The 27,692-nt window shown below is 39.2% G+C and overlaps 1 long non-coding RNA gene across 1 annotated transcript; it reads left to right on the top strand.

Moving 5' to 3' along the window:
- On the top strand, positions 1-23,157 carry LOC112541148 (uncharacterized). Its single transcript, XR_015798248.1, has 5 exons — positions 1-339; positions 661-1,053; positions 1,669-1,916; positions 15,605-15,707; positions 21,514-23,157. It is a non-coding gene; the product is annotated as an uncharacterized LOC112541148 (long non-coding RNA).
- The last annotated feature ends 4,535 nt before the right edge of the window (positions 23,158-27,692 follow it).

Genomic DNA, 27,692 nt, shown 5'->3' with positions numbered 1-27,692 from the left:
TTGACCGAACACACATTCCAAGCAATCGCTGAAGGTGTGACCTTGTTTAGGACAATAATCTCCCTTTGGTTCAAGGTGGCCAAAGGAAATGAATGCAAAATGTGACTTAAGAGATTGTGTTCCTCCTTGAAGGATGTGGGGAGAGAGAGACTCCTAACTGACATGCCATAGCATGCAGTGTAAGAGATTGTCAAGCCACATTCAAGAGGGCAAGATCAAGCAAGCAAGAACCACGCAGATTTCTGTTATTTTTAACGCAAGCCAGGGGAAAGGGTAACTACAAAATCTTGGAAACTGCAAGAGGAATTTCGAACCTTCATTTATCATGGATTTGTTAAGGTAGAGTCTCTTAGAATGATTGTAAATGCTTCTTTTCAGCTTTCTTGCACTTGAGCTACGTTGCCATTTATAAGATAAGCTGCCAACTGACTCACCTTTGCTCTTGACTGTTTATATCTACTACCTCTTCCATTACTTTCCACCCTCCCCACAACCTCTCACAGAGATTCATCCGGAATTGTTTGCAACAGTATAGAGCAGAGGGTTTCAGCCAGTTTCAGGCTGTGGAAATGGATATGTGTGTGTGGGAGAGAGTATTTGTATATTAGAATTATTTCTGTGCATGTCTCTGGCTTCATCCAAGTGAACTTTTTCTCACAGAACCCCATCAGTTTGAAAAATCCTCATGCAAGCCATGGTATTCCCTGTGACACTCTATGGAAGCGAAAGTTGGACTTTGAAGAAGCAAGACAGGAAGAATATTGACTCTTTTGAACTTTGGTGTTGGTGAAGACTCCTGAGAATACAGTAGACAGCCAAGAAAACAAACCAATGGATCATCGAACGAATCAACCCAGAATTCTCACTTGAGGCACAAATGACCAGGCTCAAATTATCCTACTTTGGACACATTATGCAAAGGCCCAGCTCTCTGGAAGAGGGTCTAATGCTGGGAAAGGTGGAAAGAAAGAGAAGAGGACAATTAACAGCAAGGTGGACAGACTCAGTGAGAGCACCATTGGGAGAAACCATTGGGAGACCTGAAAGAAACAGGTTAGGGACAGATTGTCATGGAGAAAATCTATCTATGTAGTCACTAGGAGTTGACACTGACTTGATGGCACATAATCAATCAATCAATCATGGCTTGGCATACTACCAATCAGCAGATGATGCTGAGGTACAGATCCTGGCTAATGTACTCCCTTACTCCCAGCCTTTTTTCCAGCTCATGAGCACATTTAACATTTTGAGAAAAGGTCATGGATGCTACTTCAAAATGACTGTTGTGGTGGGCACAACCAGCCACAAACCACCCATGTTTCAGAAAGATGATTGGTGAAGCTAAAGATGGGATCTGAAGTTTACAGCATGGTTTAGCTAATCATAGATAAATATGCTGCACAACATTATAGATTCATGAAAACAGTGATTGCCAAACCTTTTTAACAGTTGCTCCCCGTCTGGTGGAATGCCTTAGTTTATTTGGAGTTAGTTTAGTTCAAACTCTTTTAGTTTTCCTCAGCACGGGCTAGCTTTATTTAGTAGCTTTTCTAACTGCTTCTAGCCCTTCTGATTGTTTGATACTTTTACATGTATATATTGTATTTTTAATTATAATCTGAAATTTTTTTTTTTATCCTCACTCAATCGTTACTGATTCTGCAGCAACTGCCTGGACGAGTCCCTGCAGTTTTCAAGGCAAGGTGTTTCGGAAGTGGTTTGCCAGAGCCTCCTTCCTAGAGCAGAGCCCAGCTGGCGAGCGCAGGAGGCAGGCTTTCCGTTGCTTCGCACCCTTTTTTTTTGGGCGCGCGCAGTTTTTCGCGCTTACCGGCAACTGCTCCCAACTCCTTTTTGCAAGGCGCCGCCAGCATTTTTCCTCCCACCGGAGTGAGAGTCCCCATTTCTCTACTCACGTAAGTTTTCGAGCTGCTGGGTTGGCAGGAGCTGGGGAGGAAGCAGGAGCTCACTCTGCTGCGTGGAGCTGGGCTCGAACCGCTGAAGTGTCGACCATTTCTGGCGGGCAACTTTCAGCATCATTAAGCCGCCATGCCACCACGTCCCCCTTCTGAAATGTTAATTGCATATTATGTTGGTAGCTACTTTGAATGCCTTTTAGATGGGATAAATGTGTTTTAAATGAGAAGAAAAACACATCTTTTGAACCCATTTCTCTGTATTTGGTTCAGCACTGACCCCCCTCCAGACTTTTCCAACATAGACTAAGAAAGTTTCAGATCCAGTCCTCGTTTCTCTTTCAGAATCATTCCCAAAACTCTCTGGATTGGCGTGCTATGTGAACCCAGCCATGATGACATGTCACTTAGCACGTTAAATGAACTTTTGTTCTTTTTTTTTAAATTATATTTTATTAAGCATTTTTGGAAAGAAGGAAAGTACAAACAGAACAAAAGAAAAAAGGTCCAAAAAGACATCAACAGCAATAATCTGTTTAACAGATTAAATCATAAAATGAAATTAAGAAGTGCAGTAATTTCTGTCTGAGACAGTGGCTCTTAAACTGTTTGACCCAATTACCCACACACATAAAAATAAAAATAAAAAATCAGACTCTGATGTTTTCCATAACTGTCTCATCAGTCCCAGCCTGGACCCTTATCTCACAAACAAGCAATTACAAATTGCTCCATTATCCCCAGAATTTGCCCAAATTACATTAGGGGTAATTACCCCCAGTTTAAGAGCCACTGATCTGAGCAGTTGAAGATCTATCCTCATTTAACAGAACATTGAAAACTAGAATATTAAAACTTTATGTTAAGAGAAACCCAAATTCCAGATATGGCATGAGCCCATATACAGAATTATACTTCAAAAATGCTTTCCAAGTTGAGTTGAATTCCGGGTTATATTTACTTCTGAAATACAAAAGTTGTTTGGGACATCAAGGTGTACTTCCACAACTTAATTAGCCAATCTTCTGCAGAAAGAACTGTATATGGTTTCCAGTAGGAGGTGTATAATATCTTTGCAACAATTACTATATATTGTGCAATGCTAGTTCAGTTTGCATTGGGGCAATATAAGGTTTAGTAATACTTAATAAAAAAAAATAACAGATTGGAGGGGAAATTCAGCATTTACACTTTGTTTCATTCTATTATAAATCATTTTCCAAAACTGTGCAGCCTTACAGCATTGCCACCAAATATGGAAAAATGATCCAACCTGGTCATTACATTTCCAACCATTTTTAGAGAATGAACTATCCATTTTAACAATCAGAACTGGAGTAATGTACCAGCAGTAAAACATCTTATACCAGTTTTCTCTAAGCGTAATATTTGCTGTGAATTTAATGCTTTCCTTCCATTGAAATTCCTACTGTTGCTTATCAATTACTGGTAGTCTTCATTTACCAACGGTAATTGGCACTGGGAACTCCAATGCTAAGTGATGCAGTCGTAAGGCGAGACATGTGACTGTGCCAACTTACGACGGCAGTTGCAGCAGTCCCAGTTGCCATTGTTAGGCAAATCCCATGCAGTCGCAACGTCCTGCAGTCATATGATCGCCATTTGTGACCTCCTCCTACAGGAGCTTCCTCATTGACTTTGCTTGTTGGAGGCCAACAGTGAAGTTGCAAATAATGATCACGTGACCATGGGATGCTGCAACATCATCATTGTAAGTGGTTGCTGAACACCTGAATTGTGATCATGTGACTGTGGGGACGCTGCAACGGCCACAACTACAATGACCCATCATAAGTACCTCTTGTACAGTGCCGTTATAATTTTGAACAGTTGCTGAACAAGTGGGTGTTAAACAAGGACTACCTGTATTGTACCTAAATCCTGCATCCATTTAATCATGCAATTTCTAATTTGTTCAGTTTCTGAGTGATTTTAGATAGAAGGCCCAACAAATGCTCTGAATTTGTGTATAAGGATTTCAAATTCAGTCACATAGCTCATTATCCCTTTTCTTTTTCCGGTCCTTTTAGTGCTATCCTGCTTATTTGAAGATTTTGAAACAAGTTAGGTGCTTCTGGCTATTATGAAGAGAAAGTCTCGAAAGACTTTGCCTTCTTAATAATTTAATCTTGCAGTCTATTCAATGTGTTATCTCTCCATTGAGTGAACTTTTGTTGTTTATAAGATGTCTTCAGATATTCTGTTAAATCAACCCTAACTTAGTTTATTTGTAATAGATAAGTATAAAAACTATATACAGTCTTAGTTTTCTCTTCCTAGTTCTCAAGTTCTTTCTCTTCTGTGGAGTCCTTGGTGCTCTCTGAGCTTAGTAGCTTGCTTGTAGATGTTTCATTACCCAATTAGATAACATCATCAGTGCTAGTTAGTGTGGGGCTTGTTCCCTGTTTATATATAATACCTTGCCCTGCCAGTGTTGGTGGGGGTGTGGTTTTCTCCTTGGGAGTTCCTTGATTAGGGTATTGTTTTCTGTTGATTGTTTGTCTGATGTTAATCCCTGCTTATCTGCATGTTGGCTGCTGGAAGGGATGTGTTCTGGTCTTTTTGTTTCCTTCTCAGCTTTTTGTTGTTTCTTTTGAATGGTGTGTAAATTTGCAGTTTAACAGTCACCAATGCAGAAGAGGCTCATGGAGTAAAGTGGGAGGGAGTGCCCAATGCAATCCCTGCTCTATGCCTCTTACCTCTTGTCCTTAAATTATGGAATGTTTTACATTAATATTAAATTAAGGATGGGTACTGAATGTTTAAAATAGTATATGATGGAAGTAAAGAATGGATGAGACTAAACTGAATGCTTAGTGAATGGTTCAGCATTGAGCAGGAAGTAATACAAGGATGTGTGATGTATTCTTGGATAAATGTATAATGAATGTTTGTGGTGACATTAGAAGTGTGTTATTTGGGAATACTGTATGAATGTGTATGTATCTTTGTATTCAGATGACAGTGTGTTCTTAGCTGGGAACCCAAATGGTGTGCAGTGAAATGCTGTGCAATGAAGAACATGGATCTCAAAATTGATTGATTGGATATGTGCCATCAAGGCATTTATGACTCTTAGTGACCCCATAGATTGATCTTCTCCATGATGATCTTTCCCTAACCTGTTGTTTCGAGTCTCCCAATGGTGCACTCATCGCCACTGCAACTGAGTCCATCCCTCTTGCTGCTGGTCGTCCTCTTCTTCTCTTTCCTTCCACCTTTCCCAGCATCAGAGCCTTCTCCAGAGAGCTGGGTTTTCACATCATGTGTCCAAAGTAGGATAATTTGAGCCTGGTCATTTGTGCCTGGAGTGAGAACTCTGGGTTTTGTTTGATGACTCATGGGTTTGTTTTGTTGGCTGTCCTTGGTATTCTCAAGAATCTTCTCCAACACCAAAATTTAAAGGCGCCAATACTTTACCTATCCTGCTTTTTTAAAGTCCAACTTTTGCTTCCATAGCATGTCACAGGAAACACCATGGCTTGGGTGATTCTGATATTTGTAGGTATAGACACATTTAGCTTAATGAAGAGAAGACTGAGGACAGACATGATAGCAGTCTTCCAACACTTGAAGGGCTACCACAGGGAAGAGGGTGTTGATTTTTTCTCCATAGCACCTGAAGGTAGGACAAGAAGCAATGGGTGGAAGGTGGTCAGAGGGAGATCCAACCTGGAAATAAGGAGGAATGTCCTGACAGTGAGAACTATTAAGCAGTGGAACAGCTCGCCTCCCGGAGCTGTGGATGTTCCATCACTGGAGGTTTTCAAGAAAAGATTGGACAACTATTTGTCTGAGATGGTATGAGGACGCCTGCCTTGGGCAGGGGGTTGGACTAGAAGACCTCCAAGGTCTCTTCCAACCCTACAATTCTATGATTTTATGACACACCATGGCATTTGAATATCTTTTCCAAGGCCTTCATGGCTGCTGTACCAAGTGCTAGTCTGCAGCATATTTCTTGACTGCTTGTTCCTTTATTGTTGGTGATTGATTCTATAAGGCAGAAGTTATCCACCACTTCAATATCTTCATTATCAGTTCTAAGACTGGTTATTCTACCTGTTGCCATTAGTTTGGTCTTCTTTATATTTAATTTTAGTTTCATTTTTTCACTCTGCTCTTTGGCTTTTAAAATTAATGCATCAAAAACCAGATAGTTTTGTTTAACAGAGAAGATGGAGTGATCAGTGTATAGCAATGGTGAAAAACAGATGCTTATGTACCTTGGTGAATATTTACTTGAGGGAGGAAATGAGGGATTTTAAGGCACACAGATGCTTGTAGAAGGGTAGTGGGTAATATAGGGTTCTGTTTATCAAAAGAAATGAAAAGTGTTCTAAGAATGTGTTTCTGCCCATTTTGTTATATGGAAATGAGAGTTGAATATGTCAGGAGAAATACAAAATAAGTTGAATGCAGGAGGAATGAGGTACTTAAAAATTGTGTATGGTAAAACACAAAGAGAGAGGATTAAGAATGAATGTGGGATGAATACAAAAGTGAGTGACTGGTATAAAAGAAGTATGTTTTGTTGTTTATGTATGTATATGAATATAGTCCCTGAGTCTGGATTTGTCTAGCACAAGGAGAGGGGGAATGTGGCATTTAAACCTCAAGCTATGAATCTGTGTGTGTCAGAAAGCAATAATGACAATAACAGCTGAATTTGTCATCAGTTCTATTTATCAGCCTCAGTACTCAAAGGGTAAGTACATAAATGTAATATAATCCTGGTAGATCTTCTATTATTTATGAAGGATGCAGATGGGACAGGAATTTCTTGACTGATGGTTTATTAACTCCGCAAGGAAACAGGATGAATCTTTCTCCCCCACAATTGATTTTCCAGGATCCTGAAAGAAGGATGTCTGAAGATTTAATGGTACTGTTTTATGTGTGTGTGTGTGTGTGTATGTATACAGTGTGAATATATATATATATATATATATATATATATATATAGCCTACAAACATAATACAAGGGGTACAACAGATTTAGAAATGAGAAAACAATGTCTTACAAACCTATAAAAAAATCAATTTCGCACTTTCCCCGTTACACTGGAGTTTCAGTGATAATGGTGTAGGTCCCCAGCAATATAGTATTCATTAGGATTCATTTTACTTACTTTAACACCCCATCAATTCAGCCTCCATTATGTTTAGAAGTGTTTATTTGTGGCTTTGCTTCAAAGTGATTAGAGTACATCTAATAAATGATTTACAACCTGCATGTTAGCCATCATTCAAAATTCTTCATGCTTGTTTGGTTAAGAGCTTTTTAAAAATAATATTTTGAATATTAATCCCAGTGCACGAGAAAAAGATTAAACTTGGCCTAAATAAATGGATGCTACAAACTGTAACTCTATAAAAGCCTTGTGTGCCAGTTATATGAGAAATTCAGGAATAAGGAATACTAGAGAAGGTGTTAAGTTATGGGAGTTGTTTATACTTGCCTGGAGGGAAGGAGGAGTCATTGTTATATTTCTTCTTCTTCTTCTCTTCTTCTTCTTCTTCTTCTTCTTCTTCTTCTTCTTCTTCTTCTTCTTCTTCTTCTTCTTCTTCTTCTTCTTCTTCTTCTTCTTTGCACTTTTCTTTTTCCTCATTTTTTATATTTCTCTTAGTTTGTATTACTCTTTCATCTTTGTATTTGTAAACTTTAATAAAATTATTACTAAAAAAAAAGAGAAGACCAAATAAAGAATTTCCTGCACCCGCCTAGAGTGGGCAGGACTGATGTTGTGTACCAGTGAGATTTAACCATTTCCTTTGTGCTAATGTATAAATTATGCTGCTGAAGACAAGCACGGGCACTTGCTTTACAGAACTATTCCCAAGTGTCTTTCTTTCGTATGGAATAAACTTTGAAACGATTCTACATCTTGTGTGTTCTGACTGGATGTGGGCACACCAGGCTATGAACCCAGAGTTCCTGGGACAACAGGACCAGTGAAGCAAATTATTGGCATAATTTAGTTTGATTTGCTTAATTTGTCATTAAAATGGATTTCTATCCCATTAGATTTACAGCCTCGAGGGCATGGGGGCAAAAGGGCTGTCTAGGGCAAACGGATTTTAGGGACTTTGTTCCTGCTTTATTAGGGATTGTCTTGTACAATCAGTTGTTATGCTGTGAATTCCTTATCTAATCCCTATTTTATGGAAGCTAGCCTAGAGTACAAAGAAAGGGTGCTATTGATTAAAAGAGATCTGAGGAATTTGAGAGATAATAGCTACACTTCTGCCCACATAGGAAGGTTTCTTTTCAGTGTAAGAGAGAGAGAAGTCATGCCTTTAGGACAAATAAAATAAAAAACAACATATTAGAGCAGGCACCCACAAGGTACAGCTACAAAATAAAATGCAAGTGAGCTACCAGCCATGTGCAATTGCTTGTGAGGAAGATAATAAATGTCCCGTTTTTGCTCACTGCCTGGAATTACAAAACCCAGTGGGGAGCGCCAAGAAGGCTGTTTCCAAGGGCTGATACAGTTGCCTTCATCTTAATGTGTTATAACTTACACTAGTGTGTATTGGTGAATTTGCTTTCATAAACTGACATGCAATAAATTGGAGGGGGGCCTTCGTAGCTCTGGAGTCACGCGTGACCCACTTGCATGCCTGTTTTTGATCATCTGCCATGCCTGTATCAAGCCTTTGTAAATGAATCACATTTACAACCCTCACCTTCTTTTCCAATGGAAACTGGCCCCATAAAATTTAACCATTTACTTTTCTTCACTGTAAATCATAAATGGGGATAACATAGTTGAAGTATCAGGGCTGGGAGGTGTGCAGTTAAGTTCTGTGCCGTAGCTGCTACTTACAGAGTAAAATACATGTACAGTAACAGCATTGATGCAATTACCAAATTTACTTGAAAGGAAGATGGGCCTTCATTTAAGACAGCCTTCTTAAATGTACTTATATTTTTCTGTTAAATATTATATTCAAACAAACACCCTACCCTGATCAGCTTGCTAAGTAGGGTGGCTAATTCCCACTGAAATCAATGCCGGAGGTTGCACCACCCCCCAAAAGTGTGTGCGTGCGCCTTGCTTAGGCGCATATATGCATATTTGGGATTGTGCAAAACCTCCCAGAAAGGTGCTCTGGGATGTGTTGGAGCAGGAATAAAACACCTCTCCTCAAATAATTAAAGCAGTCATGTCTTTTTCTACCATTTTTGGCTGCTTTGGAAGCTGCTCCTGGAAAAACGTGGCTGTTTTATTGTTTCCAAAACAGGTGCTTCATTCATGTTCCTGCCCATTCTGAAACTTCTGCTTCAAAGGTGTTGCATAGTCCTAGAATATATTTATATGTATATGAATATTTACCAGGCCTGAGGTCATACTCCGAGAGAAAGTGGGGGGGGGGGGGACTAGGACAATAAGTACATGAATATTAACTGAAATAATGAAAGCTGATTAAAGTTAATTACCTGTAAAACAAGTCATTCCATTTGTAAGCTTAATTCGTCTCCCATCTGCATTCTCCCCTTTACAAGTGTGAGAAAAATGAATCTTTGGGTGAAAAAGACAAGTTTGTAGAGGCCTCAGATGAATGGGATCGCCTTAATAAGATTGAAACATAAAGGCATGTGGAAGCATCCTTGAAGCTGATGTGAACCAGGCCGGTTGTAAACTCCTTATCACAAACATCCCCATAGCAACTCAGGCATCTCCCCTGAGGGAGGATGCCTTCTTCCTGGCATTTGGCACCTTGAACTAATGTGTTTCTTCTTCTCTGTGACACTATTGTTTTACTAGCAGATAACAGATAACAGAGGGGCAGAGAGTAACTTGAGAACTATTGCTTATTTAGGTATGCCTGCATCATCATATGAATATGTATGTGTATACGTTCTTTTCCCCTTCCCCTTCTTGTAGAACTGTGTAAATATCAGAGGATCCATTTTGCCTGTAGGGGAGGGCCTCCCACTAACTTCTGGTGGGGTCCCCCTCCAGTACGTACTGCTCAATAAACACTGCAGTGAAGCCTTGATTATTCTGCATTTGTGTCCTGCGTTTTGATCCCACACAAGTCTACAAATTAATCTCTCTTGTGTGCCAGCCATGCTCACACAGAGAAAGACTGGATATCTGGTCTCAGCAAACATAAAACTACAGGGGCCTATATTAAGTGTAAGTTCAGTCTCAGTTACTTCCCAGTAAGTGTGCATAAGCTGCTATTCTGTTCATTCTGGCTTACTCCATGCAAACTGGGGTGAAACCTGGGGAGAAATCCTAGGAGTATTGAGTGCTAATTCTAACTGATGCTGGTGTGCAACCACAAGGAAACTGGGGAGACTCCAATAAGTCCCACTGAGCTCTGTGGTTCTTACTCCAAGATAAATATGCTTAGGTTTTCGACTTCCCACCAGTCAGCATTTTTCTCTCCTTTTCTCCAGACGTGGGGGGGTGACAACAAAAATCAAAGGAGTCTGGTAGAGCTTTTTCTATCTAACAAATTTTATTAAAAGGTACCAGCTTTCGTGAACTGTAGCTCTCTTCATCAGATGCATAGAGAGGTTAGATGGATGGAGGATTTCAATGGGGATGAGCAGGTGGTGGGTGGGGAGGGAGGAGGGGAAGACAGATTGGTTATGCAGATGCAGTGAGCCAGATTACAAGTATCTCATCAGTCAACAACTGTAGTGTGTTAAAAACCCATTGTGTTTGTTGACCCCTTCTGACATTGCCTGAAACCTTACAACAGTGTTTCTCAACCTTGGCAGCTTTCAGACGTGTGGACTTCAACTCCCAGAATCCCCCAGCCAGCATGGCTGGCTGGGGAATTCTGGGAGTTGAAGTCCACACGTCTGAAAGCTGCCAAGGTTGAGAAACACTGCCTTACAATGTGGGTAAGTTAAGTACTTTCTACTTGATGGTGCTTTTGAAGTCCTGCTTTTCCAAAACAGTCACTATGAGGTCTGCCATAGAGTGTCCTGGGAACCTGAAGTGCTCTTATACTACTTCGTCCTTGTTTTGAGTCCTAACGTCAAACTTCTGTCCATTCATTTATTTGTGCAGAGTTTGTTCCATTTCTCCTACACAGAATCCCGAGGGGCATTGCTGGCAGATATCACATTGGAGGAACAGCATGTGATGGCCCCTCTCATCACGTGTGGCTACTTGTTGAGGACTGTGATGGTGCTGTTGGTACAAAGTAGAGCTCAGGGTTTGTTCCCATGTAGGCATCATTGTCCTGTTGTTTCTTGCGGCTTATGAGAATCTGCTTCAAGTTGGGTGGTTGTCTATATGCAAGTATGTTCCTGCCACCTAGTGCCTGAGAAAATGAAGGGTCATTGTCCGGTATGGGCTGTAGTTTATTAATAATGTGTTCGAATCATTTATGCTATTGATGACAACCAGCGGTGATCTGTGGTTCTGTTTCTGTGGTCTGTCTGTCTTTTCATAGGCTTATGGCAGGGGGGAAGTTGTTCAAGTCATAAAAGAGTGAGAAATGCTTTTCCATGGGTCCAGATGATGAACTTGTTATCAATGAATCTCAAGCAAAGGAAGGACTTCAGGGGGTACGAGTTAAGCAAGCGCCATTTTCCTCTTCCCCACAGGCACTTTGCATTTTTCACAAGGTTTTAGGCTGAGCGTGTCCTGCCAATGGAAAGCAGCTGCCTTCTTGCCTCGGGCACAGCATCAGGATTAAAGAGATTCAAGATGGTGGCTGTTTTGAATTCAAACCACATAATAAGCCTAAAACTTTGCAGTGCTAAGCATGTTGGATAAACATAGCCATAATGTGGCTTGCATAGTCTGATTTATCAGCTGTGTCCTGACAAAATAACTGTACCCCAAAGGAGGCATCTCAGACTGCCTACAGCATATAGGGGGAGATGCCCCGAAGAATCATTTTTGACCAACTTCCATTTGCCACAAGGCCAAAGCCACCCCAGGTCCCTACCCCTTTCTTCTCACACTTGGTTCACATACGACTGCAGCAGGGGGGAAATAAAACTGGCAATATAGTGCTGTTTTCTGTCTTGGAACTTACCAAAATGGTGAATGTTTGCCAGTTAAGTGGGCAGCCAAAGGATATGAATGTTCTACAAAACTATTTATAACTGTTATTTCCTGGCCATTGCCAAATATTTTAAATATTCAAGATGACATTTACAGTTTTCTTCAAGTTTGAAACATTGGAGGAAAATAATTGTAACTGGGCTTAGCATATCTTTCAAATCTTTGCCACTTTCCACTTGTTTTTGGAACTTGTTGTGTGTTAGCTCAAAGGCAATGGGAGATTGCCCACATCCAGCAAGAAAAGATGAGATTTCCAAATCCCACAGAAGAAGTGAGCACATGAGACATATGCATATCTACATTCCAATGCTTATCGAGATCCACTGGATGTTTTTTGATATCACATCCCTGGTTGCCTCTATTTTGCTGGGATCCCAATGTCTTGACAAGATCTACCCACTCTGAGTCCTGTCAAATTCGTAGCTGGCCTGCTATATATTTAATTAAAGATCTCCATGAGTTTAATGTAGAGCATGATGCCACACACTTAACTTCTGTTTTCAAAGTCTGTTGCCAAGTTTTGCTTTCTTCTGAGCCTTGGGTCAACCTAGGGGCCATAGAGGAGCAGTACTCCGATCTAGATCTTCTAGTTTAGGATCTCCAAAGTCTCCGGTTCAGAATCCTCAAATTCTGTGGCTTTAGCAGAAGCCCATAAAGCTAGAAGTGACAAGTAAAGAACAAAATCCAATCCAAAATCTCAGTACTAGCTGACATGACCACAGCTAGTTCTTTCGGTTCCTGAGAAGAAGAATACCATCCAATGATAGTTCACTCAGACAGCCTAAGTTCTAGGGTTCTAAATTTGAAGACCGCCTCCATTGCAGAACACATGACTCACCGTACCCTCTTGATCTTACTTTTTCTGAAAAATTGGGGAGAGGGGGTATTCCTTCCCTGTCTGCTTTCTTAACAGGTCTCACGTATGCTTCTAAATATTTGCTTTTCATAGTTGAAGTCATATCCATTTAATTGCTTGGGGAAGTTACATATTGCTTTTCAAAGCATGAAAGATTAAGATGGGGACTTTCCTAGAGACATTGTGAAACAGATACGAGATTATGAGATTGACTAGAATGGATTCGGTGTAAGACATTTTCTAAAGAATGGACAAAGCGTTGAGAGGCAATGGTATGTTTGCCTGAAGGATAGGTGGGCAAAGAAGTACTGATTTCTTTTTAAAAGAAATCTTCAAAGTGCTGGAATGAAAGAACTGTGGTTTGAACTTGTGCATATTCATAGATAGAAAAATGAATTCCAAACAGATATGCCAGCAGCTGGACTCTGCAACTGGAAATATTGGAAACTTTTTTTTTCCTTAGCACCTAGATTTTGCACTCAGACTATAAATTGATCTTGCTGTTCGTCACTGAAGACAAATTCCTTGTGTATATTTTATACTTGTTCATTAAAGTATTTGTATTGTATTGTATTGTATTATCCCTTATTATCGCATGCCTACTGAACAAAAGTTGCATTTTAGAAAACTATTGTGCATAGAAAGGATTCCAGCACCATTCCTGCTCAGGATTTTCTGCATATAAGCGAAGCACAGCAAAAACGTTTGTTTTCCTTTCATTGCGACTGTATGTAATTACATCCTTCTTAATGCCTCTTGGATGGAGAAGGATTGCACAAGGTTTATATCTGTCCTCGCCCAAAGTGCGGATGTCCCCCAGGTCCTACTTTAAATCACAAAAGCTAAATTTTGGATAGCGTCCTGCTTTCTATCCCTTTGATATTTCCCTCTAATGCTTTGAGACATGCAATATACATTATCTCTTCCCAGAAAATAAAAAAGAATGTGGTTCTGAATTCAGCTTAAACAAAGACCAACTTCTTTCTATCTCTTTGTCCTGTAATGAAAAGAAGCAGTATGGTCTTCAATGTAAGAAAAAACCCTCTTTTTTGTTCTTATTTATAAGCTCTTTATGTTGAGGTATGGCGGCCGGGGGAGGGGGGTTTAAATGCAAGATCCTGGTATTGAAAATACTGAAATAATTTAAAGGGCGTATTAGATTTTTGAACTTTAACTTGGGGAAGATTTTTTTTTTAAAGAAAGAGGGACATTTTGCATAAAAAATCAAAAGAAATATATATGGGAATGTTTGCACCAGAAGTCATCTATAAAACTCTAGTTATGTTGACATCTGAAAGAAAGTTGCCATAGTCTGTTAGATATACATTTTTATTCATTCATCCATTTCCAGCAAGCTGGACAACCCACAGGAAATAAGACTGAACACATGATTAATAGTTCATAATATGTGAGGAGGAAGTGGGCTCTCCCCCCAAGTTTCTTTCCTTCTCCAGGTTTATTTCACTGTATATTAAATAGTTGCAGTTTTTTACACCGTAACAGTAACATATTTTCTGCATTGTGATAGATTCTTCCAATATTCTTCCTTCTGAGCATATGTTCTAATTGTTATGATTATTATTTACAACTCCTTTTTTTTCCAGTGGCTGTAGTAAGCCTGCATTTTTGTTTGATTTGGTTTTCATCAAGATTATATCCTGCCTAGATACGGATTTGTGGGAATTATGTGGGAAATCCAAAGAAGTTGAATGTACTTCTGAGCATTTATAATGTAACTGTTAATCTATTTCCACGTGACGCTTGAGCCAGGAGGATCTCGCAATCACTGTCACTGATGTTCCACTTGGTTATGATATTCTGTTGACATAGTATGAACGAACCGTGTGTCCAAGATGACAGGCCTGTGGAGGATATGATCTAGAGAAGGTGTAACTACTTCGGAAGCCATTGGCATCTTAGCTTTGGTGGGATCCTTCATATCTGGGTTAGCTCCCTGGTTGAGTATAACTTTCAGAAAAATATGCAGGACATTGTGATCGCTTTAAGTCTTGTAAGCAGTTTGACCTCAGAATGTTCATGTTAATGTTTCATCCCTAAGGTGGGTCTGGTATATGTTTATATTACACCAAGAGATTACAAAGTAATAGAAGGACAATGGAAATGAACATTGCATGCTTTCACAGTCACAAAAAGATTGACACTACAAGGTGGGAAGAACATTAATTAGGGTCAATTATACAACAGTCTGAAAAGCTCACCTCATTTTCTATATCTGAATTAGTATTTTACTGCCTTAAATCCTGTTTGGGAAAATAATTAACATTTGGGCTGTAAATACTTGACTAGAAGTTCATAATATACCAGAGGGTAATGAGTTTATACATGTTTGTATACTTAATTCATCGTGTTGCCTCTTGTTGAGTGAACTAAGTATTAATAAGGTAACTGCAACACATGAAGCCAATATGTAGGACATCTTTTTTAATACATAAGAGATATATGCTTCTGTGGATTTTTATTTTTTCTTCTCTCAAGTTGGATCTAATGAAGATTTAGATATAACATATTTCTAGGAGAATGCCTGCTATTATCTTATATTTCCCTATAGATGGACATGCTCTGAAACTCATTTAAGAATGAAATCCTTAGAAATATGTATCATTAGGAGAACAGCTGCAAAAGAACAATATTAGGTTACCAAGGCCCAAGAGCTAGATAGAAACTCCAGAGGGAAAAAATCTCTCAAATCATACAGCGATGCTTTGGGGATATTAACCAAGGTCATTTTTCTGTCTTCCGAACAGCCTACAAAAAATTGATTGTCCTTCATAACAGCAAGACAATATATCTATTCTTGGTTTTATGATGGAATCAACTGAAGGGAGAAGAGTGCTAAATGCTCTATTTGTAAGTATCTGGAATATCTTTAAGTAAATATTTTACAAATTCAAACACTCTTCCTCTTGTGCAGAAAAAAGTACAATATACCAAAGAAAGCTGGAAAACAATACAGGTAGGTTGGTGCGAGTTTGAATAGTGTGATATTCAATTTAGTATGATTTATAAATTGATACCAGATCACATTTAATGCGAGCCAAAATTCAGTTAGTGCGAGGCTAGCATGTGTGGTTAAGGCTAGCGCACGCACACAGTTGCCATTAGGGTTTTAGACGCTAATTGTAGTTTGTGAAAAATGGAGAAAAGGAAGATTCCATCTGAGGAAAGCTCCAAAAAGAAGATGCTCGTTTTGAAGTATAGCAGAATACCAGAGACAGAAGATAACCTTTGGATATGGGTTTATCCTCTTTTACTATTACACAGTATTTCATTAATAAACATATAAAAATATGTTTAAAATTTTTAATTGCCTATTTCCATTGGGCTGGGACCAGTTGCCCTATTTCCCATAGAAATATCACTTCAAATAGTGCAAATTCAAATAATGCGACCATTTCACTGGATTCATTACCTGCACTAAACTGTAGATACAATTTAAAAACATGTTCTTTGGTCTGGATGCTTTAGCAGCCTCTATGGCTTTGAATGTATTGGAGGAGGTTTTTACAGAGGAAAAATCTACAATTCAATATTGTCAACAATTTAAAAAAGCTATAAAACTGAATTTGGATGATATACAACCCGAGGTACCACTGTACAAGAAATTTGGAATAGAGAATTTATCATATTGTATTATCCTCCTGTATTTTTTTTCCTTTTCTTCTTTTGTTTTCTTTTTCCTGATTTTTTTTTCTTTTAGTTTTACAGTTTAGTTTTTTTTCATCATATAGACTGCTTTGGAATATCCTATATAATAAAATCAGTGGGTTCATTGTACACAATGTCAAGTATGTCCCCTATGATTTAAAAATCAGATTAGTCCAACCATTTTTTTCAGGTTGTTGGACTGCAAACTGAATGTTCAGAAAAGGTGAGCTATTGACCTTTGTATGCTGGAGATGTAACATATTTGAGAGAACCTTACTGCATGTGTTTTGGTCATGTCCACTGGCAATCCCATTTTGACTAGATACTATTATAGTGGTCAACCAAATTCTTGAGAGGAACATAAGATTTAAACATTTTAACATGCTGTTAAATTATATTCCTCAAACAGGAATTTTTCTACTTAAGAGGAGCCTTGGATAAACAGATGGCCTTCACTTAATGACCACTCATGCAGTGACCGTTCCTATGATGGTACTGAATGAATGGTAGTTATGAACAGTCCTCAAAGTTCCAGCTGTCACAGCATCCCTGCAGTCATATGATCACCATTTGTGACTTTCATTGCCAGCTTCTGATAAGCAGAGTCAGTGGGGAAGCCAGCAGGTCACAAATGACAACCATGTGACATCACATTTAACAACAGTGTGGGATTCACTTAATGACAGCAACTGGAAGTGCTGGAATTTCTGTTGCCAAGCAGTATGGTCATGTGACGCTGTCCTTTACAACTGGGTCGCTTAGAGATGGAAATTCCTGTCCCAATTGCCATCATTAACTGCGGACTACCTGTCCAGTGTTGTGCTTAAAATGCTGTGAAAAAGGTGATTGTATATTTTTGTAAGTAACTTACTAATAACAGTTGTAACTTACTAATTTCTAATGGTTGGCTAAATTAAATCTGTCATCTCTCAGCCTTTCAGATGGCTTTGTATCACCAGTGAGAGAAAATCTGAAAATCTCAAGTTTAATTTGTACAAAAAAGCAGATTTAAGGATTTGAATAAACAAGATTTTGTTTTTGGTATATTCTGGGATTTAGGGCCTCCTGGATCCAGTAATGTTCCATTTTTAGGTCTGGATGGTGTTGTACTATCCCAGACAGAACTGGTGCATAATGTGGGTGTTCACTTGGGCTCATGGTTCTTGTTCAATGACCAGGTAACAGCTGCAGCCAGGAGGGCTTCTGCACAATTCTGTGTTGTGTACTAATTGTGTCCTTTCCTGGATTAGGAGGTACTGCACAGAATCGCTCATGCTGTGGTCACCACCTGTGAACTGTTGCAATGTGCTCTGCATGGAATTGCCCTTGAAGAACATCTGGAAACTGCAATTGGTCCAGAATGCAGCCATGCAAGCAGTTATGGGAGTGCCTCAGTATGCCCATATTACACCTTTGCTTTGTGATCTGCACTGGCTCCCAGTAGGCCACTGGGTCCAATTCACAGTGCTGGTTGACACCTATAAAGCTGTCAGCCTTCCCAGGTAGACCAGACAGGAAACATGACAGGATGAGCTACTTCTACTTTATTGTATAAGGCTACAACAAAACATTGCAAGTATGAAAGTACAAATCACCCGCCGTCTCTTTTTACAGCCTGATAAGTTAGGGAGGGTCCTTTCTGAGTTTCTTTCTGTGGCCATTATGCAGCTATGGGCTTTGCTCCCTCTTGTCTGATCATTCCCTAGTCAGCGTCTCTCAGCCCACTCTCCCAAGGTCATTCCTACAAAGCTCTTCATGGTATGGGGCCACGTTATTTGAGGGACTCTCTCCATTGCCTCTACCCATTGTATCAGATATAGCAAAAGAGGCATGCTCTAGATCAGTGTTGTCCAAACTTGGCCACTTTAAGATGAGTGGACTTCAACTCCCAGAATTGGCTGGCTGGGGAATTCTGGGAGTTGAAGTCCACTCATCTTAAAGTGGCCAAGTTTGGACAACACTGCTCTAGATCCTGTCAGTTAAAGTGTGTCATCTGATAGGACCCAGGAAGCGTGGCTTTTATGTAGCTGTGCCTGCCCTCTGGATCACCGTTGCTCCTGAGATTAGATTAACCCCAACCCCACTGCTCTTTTGTAAAGCCCTTAAGATATGGCTTTTTTCTCAAGCATGGAGGTCAGGAGGGGGTTGAGCTTGTGAGTTGAATGTATTTGTTGTTGTTTTCTTATATAATTTTCATTAAGAATTTTTATTATAATAAAAACTAATACAAAGCAAAGAAAGAAAAGAATTAAAACCAGTAAAAAGTGCAAGAAAAAAGAAAAAAGAGAAAGGAAAAAAGAGAAAAGAGAAAAGAATATAATAAAGAAAGAGAAAATAAATATAAAGAAGTGACTTCCAGCCTTCATCACAAGTATAAACAAATTTAGTGACTTTTCACCCCTTCTAAGGTTAGAAACATTTATCTCTTCATCCCATATCCCATCTCGTATCTATAAACAAATCCATAAAACATCATATTTTCAGTCCTGATGTCAGCAGAATGTCCATAATGGGTTACCAGAAGTAACAACATATCTTGTTTTAACCTTGATCAAATAAACCAACTTTATATTCCTTCCTTTACTTCTAACAGTCTTAATCTTCAGTTCATTCAAATATTGTCAAAGGATTTGATTTCTCTTAATTTCTTCTTTGTCCCATTGCACAGAGGTATTCAAGACTTTAACAAGCCTCTTTTGTAAATCCAGCAGGAAAAAATTATCCAGGTCACTCTCTTGGTTTGTTATTTGTATTTACTTTTTAAATTTTAAAACCTCAGCCAGTTTCTTTTGTAGATCCAGTGAAACATCCTTTTCTAAGTCACTCTCTTGGCCTGTCAGTTGTTAATCCACTTTTGATACCATCTCTATCTTGTCAGCCAAGATTTGTACTACATCTGTCATTCCTTCATTAACATCTTTTGGACATAGTCTATCCATAGAAACAGACATCATTACTGATATTGTTGATACTGTGGGTACTATTTTCTGATTCCATTGTTCAAAAGTCTCCTTCAGTATTTTCAGTATTATAATGCTTTGCAACATTTTACAGGCTTGTAAATCTTTCCTCTACCTAAAAACTCTAGTCCTCTCTAGTGCCCAGTTTTTGAAATTGCTCATCTTTGTTTTGTCTTGTAAAAAACAGAACAGAATCTATTTCCCACGATAAGCTGTTTGTTCTTTATAATTCCAAAATCTTACAGGTAGTCCTTGCTTAACAACCGTTCATTTAACAACAGTTCGAAGTTATGATGGCCGCAGAAAAAGTGCTTTACAATCTGTACTCACATTTACAACCATCACAAACTTTCACACCATCCTGAGCAGTCACGTGATCACAATGTGCAACCTTTTTTATGATGGTCATAAAGCGAATCACCATGGTTAAGAGACTCACATGGTCGTTATGCAAATTCCGGCAAAAAAGTCCATTGGGGAAGCTGGATTTGCTTAACTACTATGTGATTCACTTAACAACCACATGATTCACTTAACAAAACATGATTCACTTAATGACTGTCGTAAAAATGGTTGTAAAATTGGGTCCGGTCACATGGTGACTTGCTTAATGACCGTCCTACTTAATGACCAATTTTTTGATCCCTATTGTGGTTGTTAAGCAAGGACTACCTGTATTGTGAGTTTCAATATTCCAGTTTTATCTGGACCTTAGTCAGTTTATAACTTTCTAAAATCAAAATCTTATTTAGCTTTTTGCTGTTTATTTCAGATTCTTTAAATTCTTAAGCTTATGGTTAAAATTTTCTTTCATTCAGGATAGAAAGCAAACTCACCAGGTGTTTTCCAACTTGTCATTCCAAAGGTTTCTAGTAGTTTAGAAGTAGTTAATGAGCAATTTCTGAAAGTGATTAGAAAGTCAGGTTTGCAAATTTAGTGTCCTTTAGTAGTCCCCACCGCAGTTGTGAAGAAGATGGCTAAACCCATCATCTCCCAGCACTCAAACTCACGGAAAACCACTGTCCTGTGGTCTCCTCATGAGGAGCAGCCATACAAAGCATATGTGGGTGGTCTCCTGTCCTCTCCTTATCCGGAAAGGTTCTAAGGAACCTGTCTGCTCCCCAGTTCCTTGGTCTTTGCCACAGTTATCAGATCCGCTTTTGCAGAGCTGTCTTCAGTTTGCCCCGGAAGCCCCAAATGTATTTGTTGTTCATTGGTTTATCCTCTGTGCCCCTTTCTCTTTCATTTTATATGTTTTATTTATTGAATCCTATTACTGTATTGATGTTTTTACTGTGCTAGCCACCCAGGGTAGCTTATATAAGATGGAGGGCAACATAAATCCAGAAAATAAAATAAAATAAAATAAAATAAAATAATGTTCATCCAATTGTGTTATCTCCTCTGTGTGTTTTTTTTTAATTTTCTTCCTTTTCTCTTCTTTTTCCCTGTGGTTTTTCCTGCTTTAAGTGTTCTATTTTTACTATAAGTACCATTGTAATATCACTAAAAAAAATATTGTTTTTAAAAAAGATGGTAAAGCCAAATGACAGTGGATGAATCAGCAAGAGGATATGACAGCGTCAAATGTATTGTTTATTCACACTGACCTCAATGAGATACTTGCCTGAGCTACTGTGCTTAGGGCAGAGCTGTAAAATGCTAGAATGCCAAAAATCTCAGTCAAAAAGCATAATTAAGGTATACACGCCAGAGGAGCAAGAAGACAAGATCTGAGGCTGCCAAAGGGCCCTCCTCATTTAAAAAGAAAAAAATAATTATCCAGCATTTGCACAGAATGCCCAGAAAGCAACACAAAAGAATTCTTGCATTCCATTGTTTTTTCAGAGGGATCCACTGACAATTCTTTGACCACCCTGATGTTTGCAATGTTCAAATACACCATTGGCTAAAAATAACACCCATTTTCTTTAAACGTCCTCTTCAATTGTTACTTTTACACAGCTAGGTTGACATAGTTCTTTGTGCAGAAATAAGCTGTTGTTTCTTTATCGTGACAAACTCTTGTTTTGGATTTTGTTTTCCAGACACAAAAAACGGATCACAGCTTCTCCTAGAAAATGTTTGTAAAAGATGCCTGGATCTTTGATCTTTCCATTGTTCCTTGTATGGACTAAAACCACTAAACTTTCTTCCCTGGCACTTCCACACTTCAAGGGAACCGGTTCAGATACTATTAGAGTTGACCGGATAATGGTTTCTCCTGCTAATCGCAACTATTGTTCAAGGAACTGTCAACATTTATTGAAACGTTAGGTAACTTTGTGGTTCCTCAGTTCTATTCAGGTGGTATGATTACAGTAAATGGTATTTTTTGTGTACTCATGGAGTTGGCATTATTAAATGCAGAACTTGCCTCCAACACCCTACTGGCTTAAGAGAGCCAGTGTGCTGTAGTGATTGAAGGATTAGTCTAGGATGGGAGAGAGCCCAGGTTCAAGTCCATCCTCAGACACTCGCTGGATGACTTCTGGGCCATTCTCTTTCAGCCCAACCCACCTCACAGAGTTATTGTTCTGTAGAACGATGGAAGGAGGAGTACTACCTCGAGTTTTTGGAGGAAAGGAAGATATAAATCTAACAAGCCTGTGCTTTTAATATAACTCCAACTGTTTATATTGGGAAATGCCTGAATATGGCTTTCATCCCCTTTCTGGTCTATTTTTGCCTAGTCCCCTAAAATACATACATACATACATACATACATACATACATACATACATACATTCCTCCCTCCCTCCATCATATGGCCATCTATCTCATATAATGATCCCAGGTGGTTCACAACAACCACTTCTTGACCTCTAGTACACTTAAGAGCAAGTTCTGCCTTTTCTTACTTCAGTTCCCATCTCCTCTGACACACAAAATACCTTAAACCTCATTTTCTATCTTTCATTCAGATTCAGTTTTTTCTCTTTCTATTGCTTAACTGCATCCTTCCTTTGGCCTCCTTCCTTCTGGGTTCGCTGTCCCTTAATTTCCTGTCCTCCTGGGAACTATTGCCAATCAACTTCCCCATGTGATATTTGAATCACAACCAAACTATCATGTTTCCCTTTTCTCAAAGATGTCCAAGGGTAAACTGCTTTGTTCTCTGAGCAATTGGACATTCCGGTTCATCTCACAAATTGCCCAGTTGGTATTAGAGCCTATGAACAATGATAATGCAGAATTAGGACTTTTAAAGAAATTACAGACATTAGCAAAATCTTTCCATAGAAATCCATATGGATTCTTCTGCATCTTGAATTGCATTTTCTTCACTGAAGGTAACACCCAGGTCTGTCAGAGCTAACTATATCCCAGAACTCTGCATTGGAGTAATCCAAATTCTGTGCCTAGAAAAGCCATCCTCCAAGTATGAACATTGTACAAATAAGTCCCACTTGATTCCCAGGAAGTCTCAGGAATTCTTCCTGAACAGTTTATACCTGCTTCTGATGGTTGTGGGAAGGGAACAGATCTGTGCTTCATGTTGTTGTCAGCTGAGATTGGAAAAAAAATCTGCTTCCCCTTTTTCACAAGACGCGGCCCATGCACTCTTTTTGCTACCAAAAGTGTGGAGCTACAGTTGTTATTTGAGTTAAAAAATAAAATTTAAGTTTTTTTTTTTTAATACAGCATGTAATTAAACTTTGGAGTTTGCTAACACAAGATGTGGTGCTGCCTTCAAAAAGGGATTAGACCAATTCATGGGGATCAATGGCTATTAGTCTTGCTGGCAGTGTGACTGCCTCTGAAGGCCATCTGCTGGGCTGTTGGTTGGCCACTGTGAGAAGAGATTGCTGGATGAGATGGGCCAGGGCTCTGATCCTGCAAGGCACTGCTTATGTTCTTAAGAGCTCAGGATGCTCAAGCTGGATTTTATGGCAAAATTCAAATAGTGTGAATTTCTAGCCTTCTATGCAGAGTCTTACTGAAAAAGGTAATGAGGCAAGGGGCAATTTTTCACGTTTAAACATTTGAGAAGTGGTGAGATGAGCAGACCAAATGGAAACCTGCTCCTACAGTAGAACGTCTTCTCATCTTCCTCCATTGGAATGCACATACCAGAAAACTGTCCTGAAGATCCCCTTATGTAGCATTACTCAGGAAATGAAATCAAGAAGCATCCTGTTCTCATAAGACTGTATCTGAATTCCCATTCAACAGGCAGCTTATTGTTTCATAGCAAGCACAAGGTGAAGGGAATTGACTCACCATCCTGTAGAAATGCAAATGGAGATCTTTTTAGCTCAAAGCAAGTGCTGATGGGAGGAGATGCTGATGAATCATGAAAAATATTCAGAAATGGTAGAGTAAAAAGGGTTGTGATTTTCAGCTGTTCTTACCGGCTAGATGATGCCAAGAGGTTATACCTTCCAGTTGAAGTTGGACCTTGCTGGACCTTAGTATCCAGGCTAAGCATCATAGGATGGTAGGATTTAACTGGCTGCAAGAAAGCTTAGGTGACTAACAACAAAGGTACTGTATGTATTCCCCAGTTATTTGGCTATGAAAGCTGCATCATCAGAAAGCCTAAATTAAGAAAAACTGAGGCCTTTCAATTGTGGTGCTGGAGAAACTTGCTGAGAATATCTTGGATTGCAAGAACAGTTAATTTAATACTAGAGGAAGTAAAACCAGACAATCACTGGAAGTGTTAATAATGAAACTGAAAGTTAAAATATTTTGGACATATAATGTGAAGGCAAGAGTCACTGGTGTTTGGAAAAAAATCAAGGCAACTGAAAAAGAGGCCAACAGAAGGCAAGGTGGTTAGATATAATTACTGATGGCGCAAGTGGGTGCTCAGAGAAGTAGCAGTTAATGATGGGCAAACCTGGTGAAGTGTCTGAACAACAATAGCAATGTGGATGGTTATGGACATTGAAATGAGCTGGACAACTGATGCTAGGCATGGATTGATAGATTAAAGGAGCTAGAGTGGTATATGCAGAATAACAGAAGGCTTTTGGAACAGGATAAGGAGGAAACCATTCTATCAGTGGACACTTACCGTTGGGTAAACCCATAGCAATGCCATCGTACTCAATCCCATTGAACGTGATCAGACTGGAGACAGTATTAGACAAGATGTGAAAGATTCATAATTAGACTTCTTGCCCATTATCCTTATTCTCAGAGCAGACAAGTGGGGATGTTGGTCTTAAACCATGGGGCAAAGAAGCGATAGTCCTGGGTTGGTTTGAGATATCTTGATTTAAGGCAAAGAATAAGATGACAACACTCATTTCATGCACACAACTTTACTAATGATTTTTCCCCCAGTTCTGGTGCTGTCCCCATATGAAGGCAACAGCTAAGTTAGGAAGTATAGGACAGGATATATGCCATGTCCAGTAGTTCTTTCCTCCAAAACCTTCTAACATCTGCAGCCTGTAATGACTGCCTTAATCTGTTTAATATTACACCAGCCACACCCTGTAGATTTGTTTCTTGGCCAATTGTGTATGAGTTGGTGCATAGAAAATAATATAATGGGGATTAATACTGCTGAGGCATCAGAGTAACTATTAAATGAGTTGATTTTTTTTTTTTAAAGAACACCCTACACCCATCTGAAATGAAGAAAATGACAGACTGCAATTAGCAGACTACATCCCTGTGATCTTGAAAAAAAGGTTGCTGTGCAATACTGAAATTGTGTATGTAGGTAAATGAAGTCCCTTAGTACCAGAATGTGGTTGCAGTTGATGGCTGTGGTTTTTCTAATTGCCACATGGGTGCCTGGAGGAAGTTCTCACTTCCTCTGATTAGACCGAAAGCAGACTAGAGGAATAAATGGTCAAGTCTCAGAGGAGAAGCATCAAGGCTTGTGAAGCAGAGTGCTGACAAGCTTAGGGCTTCCAAGTCAATATTAAAGATAAAGGAAGGCTTGTCAGGGTTGTGGTTTCTGAAAGGAGGAGGAACATGCAATATGTCTGTATGGGACCACCCTCCAGAGGCCACAGTGGATAGGGATTATGCGGACTGAAGTCCAACATGTCAGGAGGGAATCCGGTTGAAAGAAGGTTGTTGTATACATATGTATCCAGTGTCAGACAACATTTCTGGTAGATCTGGGAACAGAGGAATGGTAAGAATTAAATCCCATTATTTTATATCCTGCCCTCTAGAATAAGGGATATCAGGTCCTGACCTGCTTCTGTATGACATTTGTTCAGGTATCTAAAGAGTGTGATTATATGCCCCCTCAGCTGCCTTTCTCAAGATTAAACAGATCCCCCTCCTTCAGTCTTTCACAAGCCTTTGTTTCTAATCCCCTGATTATCTTTGCTACCCTTCTCTGAACCCATTCCTATTCCACTGGATTCTTATTAAAGTGTGGTGTGGTTCCCAGACCTAGACCTAGTATTCAAGATAGGATCCAACCAGCATAAAATAAGCTATTTTCCATGACCTTTAATTTTTTTTTAATTAATGCATTCTAAGATGGCATTTGCCACCTTTGCAGCCACATCACTCTTTTGGTTCATATTCAGTCTGCAATCACTATTCCAAACCCTCTTTCACAAGAATTATTACCTATTCAGCTATCTGGGCATTTGATTTTTGTTTCCTGCGTGAGGAAGTTTGCACTTAAATCTCATTCCTCTATTTGCATCTGATTTTCCACATCAGGTTTGAATTTCTGTCTTGAAGGAACAGAGTGGACTCAGCTGCTGCCTATATAAAAGAACGGGCAGCTTTCTTGTGGTGGGCCCCACCCTTTCTCCTTCCATGTGGTCTCTGAAGATGTACAGAAGGCTTAGCCATGATGTCATCAGATTGGGAGAGACCAAATTTTTAGCAGGTGTTGGGGGTAGTGCTATTAAGCCTTACAAATACCCATTTGGCCTCTTAATCCCCTGTTCATGAGGAAAATCAACTAAGATGTGGCTGGCTAATTGATGGTTCAGTAGTGTGTGAACCAAGCTTAGGAATCTTTCTTGAGAGAAGAGGAATGAAAGAAAAAAAATTCAACCAAGTGCATCTTTTCCAACCAAGTAGGAACAAAGTCATGTTAATCTCTGGTAGCCTATGTAGTTAGTCTATGATGGCCAGCCTCTTTCTGATCTTCTCTGAACAGGAACTGGGCTAGTAAAATGAAATCTATAGTTTCTTTTTTAAGTATCTGGATAATCTTTTCATTTGAAAATGATGATTTAAGAAGATTTGGTGGACTGAACTATTTGAGAAGATGTCTGATAAATTACACCTGCTCAAAAAACAAAGTAGAAAATCATTACTTTATCAGGAGTAGCAGGGTTTAGTCTTATCTATGACAAAATGAATATCCATCAGCATATATGAAAATGTTAAATTAAATGGCTGGATAGAATAATGTAGAAGCTATTGTGTGCAGGACAATGTAATGAAACATTGTATTGACCCTAAACATTCTAAAAACAATTCCATACAGTTTATCCTGACCAAATCCACACATTGATTTCAAAGAGATTTGGGCCATGCAGCCCAATGCCTATAAAATACCTATTTCTTTCAAACGCTTATAAGCTGCATTTTCTGCCAATGAAGCATTTGTAGCAGCGTATCACCACAATCAAAACAACCAGGAATGAAAAGATACCAACACTATAAATCTAAAAACAAACCCTAAAAACCATGTAGCTGACAATTGTTACCCAACAGTCTTGAAAAAGAAATCGGCTGGGTTCATAGAAGCTGCTTACCTGAATTGTTCTTGGGCTTTCTTGTGACTTAACCATGACTAAAGTTCACATGAAGCTTAGTACAATGTTTGAATCCAGCCAAATGGGTTTACCCAAGCATGCTAATCTGAATACATGCTGGCTGGGGAATTCTGGGAGTTGAAGTCCACACACCTTAAAGTTGCCAAGTTTGAAAAACACTGATCTAAATCCATCAGCCATCTACAACCCTCTGTAATTCCCAGCCAGGGTATAAATCAGATTTAAAATACATTTTGCAGATGAATCAGCACTTGTGGGTCATCCCATACAATTCCAAAGAACTCTTATTTCAAAGTCTTCCATGGCATCAGCCGCTTTTGCTATTCTTGCAGCCTGGTCTTACGTATGTTTGTTTAGAATTAACCCCTAGTGATTTAAATAGGAAGTACTACCAAAGAAACTGTAGTTTATCTGCAGCCATTTAATATTCTGGTTTATTTGTTCATTAGGTTTCAATCCCAGCTTTCCTTCAGAGTAGGAGATTGGAGTGCATGGCACTCCCTATT

Source organism: Python bivittatus, unplaced genomic scaffold (assembly GCF_059951505.1).
Source record: "Python bivittatus isolate LINGU-HERP-01145 unplaced genomic scaffold, Pbiv_v1 ctg000570_np1212, whole genome shotgun sequence".
In the NCBI taxonomy this organism is placed as follows: Eukaryota; Metazoa; Chordata; class Lepidosauria; order Squamata; family Pythonidae; genus Python; species Python bivittatus.
Note: the sequence above shows the minus strand (reverse complement) of the source record. Positions and strands in the feature narration are given on the sequence as shown.